Here is a 14,171-nt window from a genome sequence, read left to right as displayed (position 1 = left end):
GGGTTTTTAGTAACTAAGTGGCCTGGCTCCAGAATGCTTGGCCTATGAGATTCAGCCTACCCACAGCTGGCTCCATCAAAGAGGGTGCTGATGGTACCTGGAATAGCCTTGGGCAGCAGAATACATGTCCACCAGGAGCAGCCATCGTTGTATCTGCTAAGACTTGCTAATAAAAGTGATGGCCTTGCCTAATCTTGCAAGGAAGAATCCAGTGTCCATTAAAAATTGCTGTTTTTAGGAAGACTTTCCAGAGATTTCTTCATTCCAGTGTGCACCAAACCCTGTTTGGAATGATGAGAAAATACAAGGTTGAGTTCTCATCTTTATCTAGCTATCCTTCCTTTTTTTTTCCCCACGGGGTATCATGAGGGTAAGAGGAATTGGAACAGGCATTAGAGCTTCATCAATAATTTCTGAGTCTGTGTGTCTCTATAAAGACATTTTCTCATTTAGAGAGAAAGTAATGTTTCTAGGACCTGCACACAGACTTTGTAAAAAGCAACCAGAGTTCATATGTAAAATACAAAGTCTTCTTTTATTACTTGGGTACTTATCAGGAACTTAACATTATAATCTCAAAGGTACATGACTGTTGGCAAATTTACCAAATTATGTGTGTGTGTGTGTGTGTGTATGTGTGTGAAAAATAGCTTTAGCACTTCTTGACCTCTTTTATAAGAGGTTTAAAAGAGGTCAATATAAACATAACTGGTATGAAGTCGGTGGTAAGGGAAGGAGGGAGAAAGAAATAAAAAGAAATGAAGGAAGGAATGAGGAAGAAAGGAAGGAAGGAAACTCAGGCTGAATTAGAAAAGTATATTATCCTGACCAAGAAAGACAGTTGCTTCTCTATATTTTTTGCTAACAAGATTTTAACTTTCTTATTTTGTTAGGCTCTGAGAAGAACATTTTAAGAAATCTTGATTAAGTAAAAATTCTGTACAAAAATATAGCAAGTAATATAATTGAGATAATAAGTACCGTGTAGATAGTATCAATATTTAGATGCTGCCAAATGCCAAAATTGTTGGACAATACATTTTGGTTTGGTATAAGGAAGAATTTTCCAGTTACTGGAATGGAACAGACCACCTCCTATAATTGTGAGCTCACTTTCTTTGGAAAGCTCTAAGTTAATTTTAATAACCTTTTTGAGTGGTATCGTATGTGGAAGAATGGATTCTATATACCTTCTAAGTTTCTTTTTCATTCTAAACCCTTATATTTAAATAGTCAATAATGAGAAATTGTAATTATCTTCATAAGAATTCCTCTTATGTGGTGAATTGGCCTCACAAAATAATACCTGCTCGGGGTAGATAAGATTTCATAAGAGTTGGCAGATGCTAAGATATATAAAAAGTACAAAAGCCATTCTTCACAAGATGAAAGAATTTGGTAAATTTGCCAACTATGAGCTATCTTTGAGAATATAATGTTGAGATCCTGATAAGCACCCCAAGTACTAAAACAGTAAATACATTTATTCTACTATGTTGTTAGATGTAAACGAGAGGGAAATGACAAAGCCATAAACTGAAAGACTTAGAGAAAAATGCCATGATCTAAATTTAGGGTATTTAGGAATTAGATATTTCATAACTCTGCTAAAGAAAATTTTTCTCCCTGCGGATCACAGCATGGAAAATACCATTTAGAATTACAAGTTTCCAAATGCTCAATCATCTTTCTACTTGGTGTTAAAAAATAAATTTTAAACATTTGTCAGCCTTTACTGTTACTTCTCTGATGGCTCCATCTTCTCTTTGCTATGTGCAACTATCAAAACTCTTGCTCTTTTCACACCTCACTTGATGCACATTGGGAGAAGCAATCCACTATTAGCATGAGCATCCCTGTATTTTATTTTTGGGTACACAAAAACACAAGGCCCTCTATCCACATCATTCCTCAGGGTTAGGTTTGCAGCCTTGAGAGGTGAGACAGCATCCCTCCTAAAACAAGGAACAAGCTTGCTTTCACTTATTATAAAAGTGGCAGACTGCCAAAGCTCTGTGTCTCTCCTTAATGCAACCCTTTACAAGTATGGCCATCCACTTAGGCCCTCTTATACCACTCCCTGTGTACAACTCAAGAGCATGAAGTTCTGGCTACTGCTTTGGCTGTAATAGTTTGTTTTATCTCTTGCCCAGGGGTCTCATATCTTCTGCCAGCACTCATGAAACAGAAATAAGCTAATTTGTTAGTTTGAATGTGATATAAGATTTCAGGTGAGTCAAAGTTCTTGAGAGCATGATTGAAGAAGTGCACATTTTACCCCTCCAAAATCAAATCTCACATCGATTGGTTCAATCAGATATTAAGCGGTAGAGCAGAGGAAAGCATTGAAAGGAGAAAGATCAGAAAAGAACTGAGATGGTACATAAAAGGGTTGGCCAAAATTTACCAAAGTTAGAATGGCCATGAAAGTTCTTAATAAACTCCAATGGTCAAGAAAAACTCCATTAGCTGTATTTTAGGCCAGGCCTGCCTTCCTCTTTTAGGAAGAGTGCCCAAGTCTATATTTCGTTCCTCTCATATTTCTTTTGTTAATTTTATTCATTTAATGAATATTTATCAAAGAGCCTGGGGAAAGATTAAATAGAAAATCTTCAAAAGACATCTACAGGTTCAGGTTAGTTGGGATTTTAGCTTTTATTCTATAAATTTGTGTTCTAAATAGGAACATCTTCTTCCTATTCTACATTGATTCATGTGCCCACCACGCACCCTTTCAGTCTCCTGAACTCTATCCCAGATACATCTTCATTCTTCATCTTCTTGTCTATAACTCTCATGTTAGATTTGTGACTTTTTTCCAATAAGATTTAAAAAAAAAATGCAACTTTCCCGGGGTTAGGGCTGTGGCTCAGTGGTAGAGCGCTTGCCTAGAATGTGTGAGGCACTGGGTTCAAACCTCAGCACCACATAAATAAATAAAATAAAGGTATGATGTACATCTACAACTAAAAACTGTATTTAAAAAAATGCAACTTTCCCATCATCTGCCCAGTTGACTTTCCCTATCAGCAGCAGGAGCCATTTAGGAAAATCACATCTATCCATACAGTCTCTGTCATTTAACAAATATTCATCAAGCACCTTCTGACTGGCAGGCACTATTATAAAAAGCTAGAAATTGGGCTGGGACAGTAGCTCAGTTGTGGAGTGCTTGCCTATAGTTTGAGGCACTGGGTTCAACCCTCAGCACCACATTAAATAAATAGATAAATAGAAAGAAAGAAAGATAGATAGATAGATAGATAGATAGATAGATAGATAGATAGATAGATCATGTCCATTTACAACTAAAAAAATATTAAAAATAAAGTTAGAAGTCAGCAGCAAAAGAGATGGAAGGTAGCCCATTCTAGTAGGGGTTTGGAGATAGATAACCAGAAAGGAAGCAACAAATGTCTGTTTTCTGATATAACTAAAACAAAAGAAGGTACTTAGACAGGAGAAACAAAAGTAAAGGTCATTTTATGATAGGTGACTATAGAAAGTGTTGCTGAGATGGTGTTTGTAACTAACACCTAGAAGGTGAAAGAAAATCAGGTACTTGGGTACCCCAGAGTAGAAAGTTCCAGACAGAGGAAAACAGAGGCAAAGGAATGAGTGGCTAATATGACAGTGGGAACAGACAGAAGGGGAAAGAACTAAGTTCTGAGTGTTGATAACTGAGCAAAACAATTACCCAATCTTTATGTTTTCACCTCTCTCTCGAAAATTATTAGATCAACAGAAAGCATCGTGGCAGAATCACTTTACCTCAGCTTCTCAGTGACAGATACTCACCAACAGTACAGAATACACTACCTCAAGGCATTTTCTCAGTCTTGTCATGTCATGTTCAACATAATCACATTATCAGAGGTAGAAATATTATAGAGAATAATTCTGGCACATTAGATAATGGGATTAGTGGGATTAAATACTGTTGCTAATTAACATCAGGTGAGCCACAAAATGTAGTGTGAGCCCTTGGATATCGAGATATGAGAGAAGGGAGAAAAATGTCCTTCAGATAACCAGCATCAGATCCTGGAAAAGCTATATCACTTAGAATGTAAAAGGAAAAGAGGACAAATTTGGTTCACTCCTTATTTGCTGTGGATCCATCTTGCCACTGGAGGCAAAGAGATGAGACTATCAAATACACTAGAAACATGTTTTCTAGAGACATTAAAACTGATTTGGGGTCTTAATGGGCATAGCTAAAAAGGATGGAAAGCTCCCTTCATATTTTTATGTGTTGCTAAGCATTATTTTAACAGCCATGCAAACCTTAAAACCAGAAGTAATTGACTCATAATTCTACCATTTTAATAAAATGTAATTTTAAGCACTTTATATTGCATTCATTTCTAATCACATTACACAGGCTCACTTGTATGTATGTAAAATTATTTTAATAAATTTACAGGTGTCTTCTCGTGCTCTTATAAAGTTTTAGTTTTCTTTTCTTTTTTTAAAGGAAGAGTTCTTAAAGAAAGAGATGACTCCATTTCTGGTCATCCAAGATGCAGTAAGCTGCACTGTCTTTATGGAATACAACGCTGGCTTTTAAATTTTCACAACAGAATGACAACTCTGCCTTCTGTGCATCTGGTCTCCAAACACATGGTTCTCACTTTTATCAGCAACATAGACTTCATGCAGAACAAGTGCTTGTCAGAGAAATCAACTGCAATCCAAAAGTTCCCTTACCTCCAATATGGCAGAGTCAAGCAGACAAGCAAGCCACACACACACACACACACACACACACACACACACACGTGTGTGTGTGTGTATTTTTTTCTTTAATTTCCCAAGCTCTATCTTGGTATTGTTGCATCATTAGAAAGTGCAATTCTAGAATCACACTATCTCAGTTTGTCAGTTTCACACTATATATTTTAATAAAGAGTTGATATTGAAAGAATTTATGCTAAAAAGCACCCTTTTCTCCTTTCACTGTGAACTACATTTACCTATGGACAACAACAACAACAACAAAAAAGACTCACATTATAAACGTATTGTGAGGCTTTGTTTCAGAAAATATTGCTCTTTGCAGAGATTTTTCATATGCTTCCTTTTTTTAAAATGAAAGCAAAAAGTCGGGATGATGTAACCTACTGTGCCTTGTGGTTTGGTTCAGCTGTCTGAGAAAGTCAGACACATTTGTGACCCATTATAATAAACATTTCACCTCAGATTATCTGTTAACATCTCTTCCTGCTCTTTATAGTTTTCTTTTAATTTCATTAATTTTACACTGTGTTAACTTTTACAAATTACATTAAATCCTCTTAGATATACAGGCTATAATATATAATATGTACCAAAGAAGTGGTTCATACTCCCGGTATAAAGGAGTAGTTCAGATTATCAAAATATTTCTTTGGAGTGGAAGAGCCAAATCATGTTGAAAGGAGGACATTTCTGCAGCAGTGTTGCTTAAACAAATTTGGTGAAATAATCTTTGTAGCAGTAAATATATGCCTAGTCAAAGAGAAAGACTGGTGGAGGGACATAGGGAATCACAAAGTTGAAAAAACCTCAAGGTCAGCCTAAAAGTGCTTTGAATACCAAGTTCACAAGTTTAATTTCTACTTCCTAAGTAATTTTTCAATGAGAAAGTGGCAGATGAAATTGCCTGCATAATTATGACCCAGATGGCACCATTAATTGATCTACATCCCTCTGAAGGATAGCCCATTTGTTGTATGGATATTGAGACTTTGCTTTTGGACATTAAACTTTAAATCCTAGCAGGGAAATCTTGGTGAAAATGCCTGACAGTGAGATAATTGTCTGGAGCTTGATATAGACACCATAGAGAGAAATTTTGAAATCATCCACATAGAAGAGGATGAAAGAAGTAATAAGAGATGAGTGCTCTGCACTCCTTCTTCTCCCACAAATATTTAGAATAACCCCAGAGGGCTGTGACATCCAGAAAGAGAAAGATTAAGCTCTGCTGAATTAGAGAACATGTTGGCAGTGGAGTGAGGGGTGATATAATAAGACACTTGAATGTTCCCAAAATTCATGACTTCTCTTGGCTAAACAAAGACTAAATTTAAGTTAATGAGGAGTCATATTTTCTCCTCCTCCCCCTCCTCCTTTTCCTCCTCCTCCCTCTCTCCTCTCTTTCCCTCCTCCCCCCTCCTCTCTTCCCCCTCCTTCATCTCCTCCACTTCCTCCTCCGCAAGGGAGTAATAAATAATGAGTTTGACAAAAGAAGAAAATATGTTATCTATAAACTGAGGAAACAAATGCTTAGGAGACTAACAAAAGAGTAACAACTGCCAACTCAACTGGGAAAAAATGAAGAGGAGGTATGCCTCAAGGCTTTTCAGTGACAACGTTTCCTTCTATGGCAAATATCCAGTGTCAAGAGCAATAAGCTCACATCATGAGAAACCAGAGCCCTCCGTTAAAATTGCTAAGGAGAAGGAAAGAGAAGGAGAAAATAGAGGTAGCATTGGCAACTTTAGAGCAAAGACAAGACCTTTGGGATGTGAGACACAGACATTATAAGTGAATGATGTAAGTTAAATTCAAAAATTTGCCTCGTGGTAATGGTGTACTATAAGAACGGGTTAGCCTGAAATTGGTTGGGAGCAAAAGAATGTTAGAGAATGGGAAACTCAAGGTATCCTACAAGTAGATGAACCACAGAATGTAGGGAAGAATCTATAGAAGATGAAGAGTGAAGAACTAGATAACTGGCCAAGGAGTTTGGACTCCACCTTGCAGGTAATGAAAAATTATCAAAAACTTGTAAGGAATGGATTCATTTTACACAAGAAAAGGTGACTCTGGTGGAAAGAGCTGGCTAAAGCTCTTTCCATGCTTTCATGACCAAGATGGGCACTAAGCACAATGGAGGAAAAATCCATCCCTCTCTTCTAGGAAGACTTCCTAGGGGTTACTTTCACTTATAGGGAATTAACCTCAATTTAGTCACACAATCATACCTAACAGCAAGTTATACACATCCAACTGAAAATCTAGTTTTTTCAGCTAAACAAACCCTGGATTATTTTACAAAGATGGCAAATCAACATTTGATTAGTAATTAACACTGCCTATTATAGTTTGTATTAAAGACTGTCCCCCTTCTGTCTCGATGTAAAAACATTCATCATGAAATTTAATAGATCTTTGGTTATAATTTATAATAAATGGTCAAATGAAGAATACTTCATTTAGAAATTATTAGTATATCATTCAAAATAGACAATGATCCTTGATTTAGGAAATAAATTAGTGACAGACCAGAAATCTATCTCTCCTGAGTAAAGGGATTTTTGTCTTGTTTTTCCTTTTATCACATTAGATTTTCACTTTTTATTTTGTCATATTTTATTTTGACTTGCCATTTGTACTTGGTTTGGATGATCTTTAGTCTAGAAACCAAATACAATCATCTCCCAGACATTTTTTAAATTAGTTCTGGTACTTTTACCTTTATTTTAATAATACCTAGGGCATTTGCACCTCAGGTTCTTTTGAAACTCTAAGTAGGCTGAAACAACCAATAAATCCAAAGATGTGGAACTTGCTCAGAATATTCCTTCAACTTCTTCTTCAGCTCCACTGCTCAAATAATTAATTGAGAGTTGAGAAATTTAGCTTCCAAGGCACTATACATTATTAAACTAATATCAATGTCGCAAGATCTGGGCATACATTGAAGCGTTAATTTCAAATATAATGTTACTGAGTAAGCAACAAACTCCAGTGAAATCCATTTTAAGGAACATTAAAGCCTTATGAAATTTTTCAGAACTACAATTTTGTGACCAAATACTTTTAAAGAACTAAATCTAATCTGACAAGAAATATGACCTGCTACATGACTGCATTAGATAAAACAGACATTTGAGAGAGGAAGAAAAAAAAATCATACAAAAAAGGAAAAACTCCCAAGATAAAAAACAGCATGTGATCAGGGATGTGCCTTAGAGGGGAAAATGCTGGGAAAGCTCACAGGAGGATGGCTCAGTGGTCACAACATGGGCGCAAGGCTAAGTAGTATGTCCCTCTAGTTAGGATGAGTGGAGACAGTTCTTTCTCAACTGCTCCCTGTCAGAGGGAGCAAATTAGAGACTGGAGGAATCAATGGAAACAACAACAAAAAAATGAGTACTGACCATCTGTAGCTAGAAAAAAGGCTGAAGTGGAAAAAAAATGAATTTTCTGTCTTTTCTCCTCCCCTCACATATCTAACCTGATTTTCCATTATACACTGTGATTCCCTGTTACATCTAGATTGACCTGTTTCCTTGAACACCCACATCCTTGTCTTTATGTCTTCCCTCCTCAAGAAAGACTTCACATGGCTGTATCATACCCACCCTCCCAGGGCCAGTGGAGCCTGTGCTCTCTGACAGTGACTGCTCTCCATTTTTATCTTCTCTCTAAATTCTGCATTTGAACTCTGCAACACAATACACACACTTCATTATGTACATACGAGTAGCATTCAAAGTTATGTTACATGTTGGTCTTATAACTAGAAGGGATGTCACCTGGGAAGAGAAAACTCATTCTGTATCTCTGATGACCTACTGTGCCTGATACAAAGCCAAGCACAGATTAGTGTTAGCTATAGAAAAGGCAGCCCAGGCCCAATGCCTCCATTTATGTTTCCTTCTCTTCTTTCTGTATGCCACTTAATACATGCTATTATTAATACTCTCCTAGTAACCATCTACCACAGACACCTGACAGTCTCTTTTCGTGGAAGTTTTCCTCCTTCAAAATCAAAGTAGTAGGGGAAGCAAAGAGATGAGGGGTTTAAATTTCAAAGACTGAATTGGCTGTTTTCAAAAGGCGCTTGCCCTCCACACCCTGAAAAATATGTTCTGCCCATCCTATAGGATTCCAACAACCACCCTGATATTTTATTTGGTATTTTCCAGGAAGTCTAAGAATCCATTGAATTTTTATGTCATTTCTACCTTTTATCTTTTACTAACAAGTAAAGAATCTTGAGATGAGGTCTTTCTAGATTAGATAGGCTCTAAATCCAATGATGACAATTCTTTGTAAGAGAAAAGGAAACAAAGTGACAGACATGGAAAAGACCACACAAAGACAGAGACATAGCATGAAAGGATAATCCTCAAAAAACTTGGAATGGAACCACAATTTGATCCAGCTTGGTATATCCCACTCCTTGGTATATATTATAGTGAAGAGACTCAGTAAAATAAGAGTGACATAAAATCAGTGTACTTCAATGATGCAGCCACATCAATGTTTATAGCAGCTCAATTCACAATAGCTAAACTATGGAACCAAACTAGGTGTTCTTTAATAGATGAATGGAGGTAAGAAAATGTGGTATACATACATAATAGAATTTACTTAGTCATAAAGAAGAATGACTTCATAACATTTGCCATCAAATGGATGGATCTGGAGGCTATCAAGCTGAGTGAAATAAGATGGCTCTAAAAAACCAAACGTGGAATGTTTTCTCTGATGGGTGAAAATTAACCCACAATGAGGGGAGGAGGCCATAGACGATGGGGAATGGAGGGAAGGGAGCAGGGGATAAGGAAAGATAGTGGAATGAATCTGATACAGTTTTCCCATGTACATATATGAAAACAACACAGTGAATGCCACCATCATGTACATCCATAAGAATGGGACTCTAACTAGAATAAGCTATATTCCATGCTTGTATAATTATATCAAAATGAATTGTGCTATCATATATAACAAAAATTACCAATAAAAAATGAAAAAAAAAAAAAACTAAGAGTGAAAAAACAAAATAGAATAACATGAAAGATTGTCACCAAGAGCTACTTCAGCTTAATGGTAAGGAAGCCTCCATTTAGTCTTTTCCTGTGTTTTCTAGAAAAAAAAAATTATGATGTCTAAGTTTACTAACTTTATTAGGAACTTTTTCATCCTTATATTACAAAATTGTCTTTTTCAGTTCATCTTAAGGCATAAATGAGGTGTTAGCATTTCCCTGTTCTAAGGTATCATTAACACATAATGATCTAGATGGACAGTGAAAATTACCCTGAGTTGTGGCTACAGCATACACTTGCTGAGAGCCACAGCCCAGTCGGAATGATGCATGGCATTTTTGCCAGAAGGGAGTGGTTGAGAGGTGAGGCCAGCGAGCCATTGAGATGATGATGGTTATGTTAAGCTGTGTATTCAATTGTATATTAGACCCCTGCTGTCCACCTAGGGCTCGCTACTTTGGAGTTCTCGCAGGGATTCCTGGGGAGTTCCTGTTGGTTGGCGAAGTTCCAGAGGAGGGATTTCCAGTTGGTGGTGTTCCTGGAAGGGCTGCGTGGGTGGCGTTAGGGAGTTCGGGCAATAAAGGAGTTCCCATTTGAACCTACAAGTGCCCAGCCAGACTGCAGCATACACTGAAGACTCAGAGTCATGAAATCAGTGGCTTATTGCTATTGTTTGAATACAGTTTGTCCCTGCTGAAACTCATGTGGGAGTTTAGTCCCAACCCAACTGTGAGGCATTAAGAGGATGGAAACTTAATCCAACTGTTCAGAGGTAGTGCCTTTTGGAGGTGATTAGAATTAGATAAAATCATCTGGTGGAGATCCCAATACTAAACATTGGTGGCTTTTAAGAGGGAGAGAGACCAGACACATGCACGTCCTCCCTGTTTCCTGCCTTGTGATGCCCTGGGCCACCTTGGGACTCTGCAAATAAGAAGACATCACCAAATATAGCCCCTGAGGCTTGGACCTCCAGAACCACAAGCCAAAGTAAGCCTGTATTTCTTCACATAACAACTAGTTTAATTTTAATTGTTTTCATGATGTAATGTAAAATTTGGGGATAAAACCAAATCGACACATTCCCCCTGCTTGGGGACTGTGACATCTAGGAGGAACTACTAACACTGAGTAAGTAATTTCGAGTGAAAAGGAATGTCTGAAAGAAGAAGTATGGGATAATGGTGGGGAGTGGGAGGCCATACGAAGACAGCTGACAGTAAAGACCTCCCTGGCTCATATGCCTCCTTTATTTCACAAATATTTATTGAGGGCTCACTACATTCCCAGTACTCTTTTAGTAACCTGAGATATACAGGTGGAAAAGATTAAAAAAAAAAAAACCGACAGCTGTGCTTTCATAAGGTTTCTATCTTATCAAGAGAGATACGCAGTACTAAACTGAATGAATGAATTATTAATATTTTATAACAGATAACATCTATGGGAAAAGAAAAAAAATAAAAGTATTCAGGGGTAGTGTCATTGAGCATGTGACATTTAAGCAAAGATCTGAAGGAAATGACAAAGTTAGCTAGGCAGGTTATATAGGCAAAGAGAATTCTAGCAACAGGACAAGCTGGTGCAAGATCCTAGGCAGTGTAGCTGGCATGTGTGACTTAGGGGAGAGAATAAGGAGAAAGGGGTAAGACACAAGAGAAAAAAGAGGAGACCAGGTCCTATAGGGTCTGGTGGGCTGCCATAAAACTTTCTTTTACTCAAAGTAAATGGCAAGCTGGAACCAGAAGTATCTGTCCTTATGTCACGAGCAGCTTCTCAGCCTTGTCTGGTTACCAGGAGTTCCCTTCCGGATATCTGCACTGGACCCCGGACCGCGACGTACGCGAACACCAAGCACGAACTTGATTGCCTTTTGAAATGCTGGTTTATTCGCACACCACACAAAGCAATACACGAGGTGGCTGGCACACAACTGCACGATCTTACTCTCAGGCGACGAGAGTTAGTTGTGAGCAATTACATGGAGTTTCCCCCGCGCTTATATACTTTACAAGTTGTTCATACCTAACTTATCTAACATAAGCATACTGCCTGACTACTTTATCATCCTATGACCACAACTTAGAAGGTTACATCATCCACACTCAAAAAGGTTACATCATCCACTTATCTAACATAGACACACTCTCTGGTCATCTTGTGACCAGCACTAAAAAGTCACTGAGTTACTGCAAAGTCCAAACAAGTCCAAACAAGTTTCTCTGCTGATCCATGTTGTTTATTCATCCTTGATGTTTACTCCTGTCATTCCACCCCCTTGATACGGAGGCGCCGATGGTACTGATGGTGCCGATGTATCAAAGCGACAAGTACGGTCCCCTGTCTTAGGTCGTCCATTCGGAAGTTGCCCGTCCTCGGGGAAACGTATGGGCTGTCGCGGCCCTCCAAACCAATCTTCTTCAGATTGGAAGATGCAATCCACGGCATCCATGCAGCCACCGACCACACAGGAGTGTAGAAAAGGATGAAGCATAGCACGAATCTCACAGCAAAAGGGAGCTTTCACATGTGGCACAAAAGGATGTGTCAGTCGTGAATAAACATCAAAATTCAAATCCTTCACTAACGATAAATCTATCACCATATTGTGAATTATCATAAATGGATAATCAACATCTTTTTCCAAGAACATCGGAATTGGAGTCATGCGATCCTTCCGGAACAACAGGTCGTTCCTCAATTTGCGTCCTAATATCCGTCTGATGATTATCTGATCCACAGACATAGTTCCTCAAGAAATTCTATAACGTTAACCAAGTCTGGGTAAGTTTTGGTGACAATCGACATAAGTCCACAATTTAACAAAATAAGGCTTACAGATATTCCTTAAGCATATATCAAACAAAGATCTAGGGTTATACGTCTTCCTCCGTCTGCATTGCGCAAAACTCCTACATAATAACTCATCACCAAACAACAATGATCTATCATAGCTAAGGGAAATAATCCCATTAATGTAAAAAGCAAATGCATTAGATTGCTGTGTCAACAAATCATGATCAGACTTCATTACTTCCGTGAACAATCCAAATAAACCCTTAACACACGAGTGTACATCATACCTACAATAAACATTACAGTGCGAATTAATATTAGGAATACAGTTCCAAACATGATTTAAGAATACACATAAAGAAGGTACAATACCCTCCAAATTATTATCCAGCGGACACCATGGTCCACTGCGTAAGGTTACTAGTCTACATAAAAGAGAAAAACGTTCCTGCCCAAACAGTGTATATGCACTATATAAAAACCATGTATTTACATGAAATTCGATGCAAAGATGACAATTTGCATAGTGCAACTGTTCAGAATAATTCCTCGATCTTGCCGTCCTTCTCCTTCTTGGATTTAATTTTCTTAGTGCCTTTCGCTTCATGGTCTCTGTAATGTTGAAGTTTATCCATTTTAATGTAAGTTTTCTTTCCTGCAGACTTATTAATCTTTAAACAAACCTTAATGCATAATACTAATAATACAAAACAACATACATATAGCAATCCTTCCTTAAGCCAATGGAAAGGATTCCATCTCATAATGCAACTAACATCTGCATGAACTAATTTTCTAAAGAAACCTACAAAACTACAATCATAAGTATACTGAAAGTCACGCGGAATCAAATATCCAGAATCAACTAACATTTTAACTTTATGAGTTTCACCTGAAAATCTTTGGAGAAGTTCAGTAGTTTGATTATGTACTGTCTCAATTTCCTTTCCTAATGAAGCATAAACGGATTTGGCTGCCTCTGTTGCTTTCATCATCTTTTTATATTCTTCTGACAGAGGTGGTTGGGGTACAAAAGAATGTAACCCAAAAGTATGATTAGACATATAAACCACCTGAGTCAGGACTCGTAAGTTTTGCGTAGCAGTAAAACTCTTAGACCTAAATAGATGTTTCTTAACAGATTCATATGTTCCATCATCATGACATTAGTATGTACATGACAACCAGCATTCAAACTTAAAGAATCACTATAAGAAATGTTTTGCCATCGTCGAACCATGTAAGGTTCAGGATAACAAGACAACATATTAAAATTCCCAAGATCGAACAGAGTAGCCTGAGGCATGGATATAGTTATATCAGAAGTCCTAGGTTCATCTGAGAAAAGATCATATGCTATAATAGTTGTTTTACCTATAGCATAAGTGGCTTCACTAGGCACATAATATGACATATTGTTCCATTTTAACCAATAAAACTTATCAAACGGTATTATCCAATCTTTACCAATTTTCTTCGGTATAGCCTTAGTTGGATATCCTATTACAACCTTAGATGTCGACATTTGCCATAAATTAATCATGCAAACACCAGTTTCACACCAAGAATCCTTTGTAGGATCTAATATGGTTATAGCTGATGCAG

The 14,171-nt window shown here is 37.5% G+C and overlaps 1 long non-coding RNA gene across 1 annotated transcript; it reads right to left on the bottom strand.

Annotated features, from left to right (window-relative positions):
- Positions 1-11,636: 11,636 nt before the first annotated feature.
- Positions 11,637-13,294, bottom strand: LOC139706018 (uncharacterized). Its single transcript, XR_011707703.1, has 2 exons — positions 13,060-13,294; positions 11,637-12,532 (listed from the first exon to the last, which is right to left on the bottom strand). It is a non-coding gene; the product is annotated as an uncharacterized lncRNA (long non-coding RNA).
- Positions 13,295-14,171: the final 877 nt, after the last annotated feature.

The sequence above is a fragment of the Marmota flaviventris genome, chromosome 6 (assembly GCF_047511675.1).
Source record: "Marmota flaviventris isolate mMarFla1 chromosome 6, mMarFla1.hap1, whole genome shotgun sequence".
Taxonomy (NCBI): domain Eukaryota; kingdom Metazoa; phylum Chordata; class Mammalia; order Rodentia; family Sciuridae; genus Marmota; species Marmota flaviventris.
Note: the sequence above shows the minus strand (reverse complement) of the source record. Positions and strands in the feature narration are given on the sequence as shown.